Here is a 3557-nt window from a genome sequence, read left to right on the forward strand (position 1 = left end):
CCATTCTGACAGGTGTGAGGTGAGATCTCACTGTGGTTTTGAGTTGCCTTTCCCTGACGATGAGCGATGTTGAGCATCTTTCCCTGTGTCTGTTGACCACCTGGGTGTCTTCTTTGGAGAAATGCCTGTTCATGCCTTCTGCCCATTTTTTTTTTTTGACGTACATTTTTTTTAAATTTTATTTTAAAAATTTTTTCAATTTACATCCAGATTAGTTAGCCTATAGTGCAACAATGATTTCAGGAGTAGATTCCTTAGTGCCCCTTCCTCATTTAGCCCATCCCCCCTCCCGGAACCCTCAGTGTGTTCTCCATATTTATGAGTCCCTTCTGTTTCGTCCCCCTCCCTGTTTTTATATTATTTTTGTTTCCCTTCCCTTATGTTCATCTGCTTTGTCTCTTGAAGCCCTCTGCCCATTTTTTAATTGGATTATTTGCTTTTTTGAGTGTTGAGTTGTAGCAGTTCTTTATACATTTGGGACACTAAGCCTTTGTCAGATATGTCGTTTGCAAATATCTTCTTCCGTTCCGGAGGCTGTCTTTTAGCTTTGTGGATTGTTTAAAACTCTGGAACGCTTCGCAAATCTGTGTGTCATCGCTGAACAGGGGCCGTGTTGTCTTCTCTGTACTGTTCCAGTTTTAGCGGACATTTGTCATGCAGCTTTCATGTGACACTTAGCAAAAGAGCTGTTGTTGACTCATCTCCACGTAGACATAACACTCTCGGGCACGCCTAACGCCGCAGAAACCAACGAGTTGCGGAAGACCCTAAACGTCTTCACTTTCAGACGCTGGCTCTTCCACGTCACCTCTGCACTCAGACTGATCGCGGTCCCCGTTCTCTGCGCCACCAAGGGCGTGGTGACGGCCGCCCTTCTTAGGAGAGTCCACGTGTCAGGACTAAAGCTTTAAACCCACTTCACAATCATGACATGGTGCAACGACGAGAGACCCCTGCATACAAGATGCACCCCTGCCTGCAGAGATGCTGAATGGGGGGGTGGGGGGTGGGGGGAGTTCGGGACACACGGTGGTCGCACAGCCCAGCCCGCGACACCTGCGTCACGACCACCACCTGTGGGACAGTGATGTACAACGTGTAAACCAACTCAGAGATGTTAAGAGTGTGGACTGTGCCTCTCAGGTTGGAGGAGATGTGGCCTCTCGTTCCCAAGGGGAGGGAAGCGGAGGGCCTGGTCCTCCCGGCTGCAGCTGGCTTTGCGCAAGGCCTCGCACCTGCAGGGCTGTGGAAGCAAACCCGGCTGGCCCCGGGCCAGTGAGAAGGAAGCGTGGAACTATGGGAGATGAAGGGTCAGGTTTGAAAGAAACAGAAACTGCTGCACTGGGTCTGAACTGGTGAACTGCGACTTTCTCGTACTTCAAAAAGGGGAACAGGCATTTGAATGAAGTGAATGAGAGGGGCTCGCCTCCCCATTGAACGTCTTCGGCCGTGAGTGAAGAGGGTGAGGGGAAATCAGCCTGGAGAAGCCGAGCCGTGATCACGTGCTTCTCGTGGTTCGGGGACAAGATTTAGGGTGTCGACGTGGAACCAGGCGGGTTCCGTTTACTGCCCTGATGGTCAGGTTCCCCATCGGCCACCCAGTGGGGTGAGCGCTGGGCAGTCAGCCCGCCCACGCCACTCTCCTCACCATTCCAGAGCCACCGTGGGGCTCCAGGGCCCCGTGGATGGGACCTGCTCGGGTCCGACGACTCTCCTCTGCGCCCAGCTTCCGTTTTCTGGAACAGGGGCTGCTGTCTGAAGCCGACGGCTTTGGGTTTCTGGGCCCCGTCTCCCAGGGCCGGGTAAAGCCCAGAACGTCGGAAGGGATCGCCGGGCCGTGCACCACGGCCAGGGCCACTGCTAGCTCACAGCTGGGTTTCAGCCCCCGATGCCCCGGCCAGGTGTGTTTGTTCAGTGCACAGACTACACAGCCATAGGAGTGCAGTGGTGGCCTTGGTCAGCAGAGGTTACGTCTTGGGAACAAGCAGCGTCATCCTGCATTCGCTGAACAAGTATTTACCAAGCTCCTGATGCCCATGCCAAGCACGGTGCCACACACATCAGGTCCAACAGGATGGCCAGAGGCGGCCAACAGATATTCTCTCGCTCACGCAGATTGATTGGTGATGCCTGCCTGGAGAGCTGTGATCCATCTGTGATGTCTGCCATGGCCATGGTTCTGTTTGCCAGCTTGTCCGGTGGAGGCACGGACTGGGGGGAGAGACAGCCCAGAACAATTGATTCGCGGCTCTGACCCAGTATTACGATTCACGTGTGGCCAGCTACTGTTTTGAGACATTTGTTTCTGCTGAATTTTTCTCGATGGGTCTCCCCCTTCCCCTCCCCGATTCAGGCAGCAGCAAGGCTAGCCTCACTGTCAGGGGAGGGCCTTCCCAGCGTGGCTTCCCAGCATCCCAACCCCACGAAGAAGGCAGGGCTGAAGCCAGGACAGGGGGCTGGCAGGAAAGGACCGGGGCGACCCCCACACGAAAGAGATTCAAATGCCACCCCAGGGCCACCAAGCTGCACACCCCCTGCCAGGCCCCCGTGTCCCCTACGTCCAAGAAATGACACTCTCATTGTGAAATTTCAGGCCGAGTGGGAAAATGTATCTCGTGAGTACAAGATGGAGGAAGGATGGCCCTTCTCTGAACCATCAACTTAATTCTTGTATTAAATACACATCCAGCCATTACTTTGTGAAGCTCATAGAAAAATGATGTCCTGATATAAATCTATCGATTTATCTGTTACTAGCTAATTAACGGCTGCCAGAGGTGGTGGATTCATCAGGACTGGCTGTGTTGGGGCTCGTAACACGCACCCCCTGAATCCCGGTGGTCCGACCGGGTGGGCGCCCCGGAGAGCCGCCTCCAGAAGCGTTTGGCGGCTGGCACCAGCGCCCCCTGCAGGCAGCTTTCTAGCGGTGCGCAAAGCTGCACGGGCCTCGTAGGGGCCTGGGGCGTCCGGGGACGGGACGAGGTGAGCTGGGGGTCTAGCTGGGAAGACAGAATTTGCGACAGAATTGCACGTGCAGGTGCCGCCGAGGAGGGCAGGGTCCCGGCGCTGCCACTCAGGGCCACGCAAGCTCATCGGGGTGTTTGCACGGCCTGCTGTCGGAGGGCAAAAGTACAGGATGCCTGGGAGCCCAGTGGGCGAGCGAATGAGGAGCGGAATAGCCTTCTGACAAGTGGGCGGGCGGGGGTGGGGGCGACAGAAGCCCCGCGGCCGCAGGAAATGTCATCTTTTGCGGGAACTGCGAGACAGAGACAGCCGTTATTGCTGGAGCAGAGCGCGAAGGTGAGAAGAAGCCAGGAGGGGCAGTGGCTACATCGGCATGGCCCGGTAAGCCGGATTTACGAATCGGGGCTTTCTCCTAAGGGCGGCGGGGAGCCCCGGAAGGTTTCAGACGGGGAGTGGTGATGTGGCATTGGACAGTGCCCTCTGGTGGCGGCCTGAGGAATGGCGTCTTCGATGCTCCTGGGCGGCCCCAGGCCGTAGGAACCGCGGCCGGAGTTCTAAGCCTTCCTTGCAGAGTCCGGAGACACAGTCCTTCT

General features: G+C 56.0%; 1 non-coding gene across 1 annotated transcript; it reads right to left on the reverse strand.

The window, feature by feature from the left end:
- Positions 1-560: 560 nt before the first annotated feature.
- On the reverse strand, positions 561-662 carry LOC128778222 (U6 spliceosomal RNA). Its single transcript, XR_008423637.1, has one exon. It is a non-coding gene; the product is annotated as a U6 spliceosomal RNA (small nuclear RNA).
- Between the last annotated feature and the right edge of the window lie 2895 nt (positions 663-3557).

The sequence above is a fragment of the Panthera pardus genome, unplaced genomic scaffold (genome assembly GCF_024362965.1).
Source record: "Panthera pardus isolate Hobbes unplaced genomic scaffold, ASM2436296v1 HiC_scaffold_19, whole genome shotgun sequence".
In the NCBI taxonomy this organism is placed as follows: domain Eukaryota; kingdom Metazoa; phylum Chordata; class Mammalia; order Carnivora; family Felidae; genus Panthera; species Panthera pardus.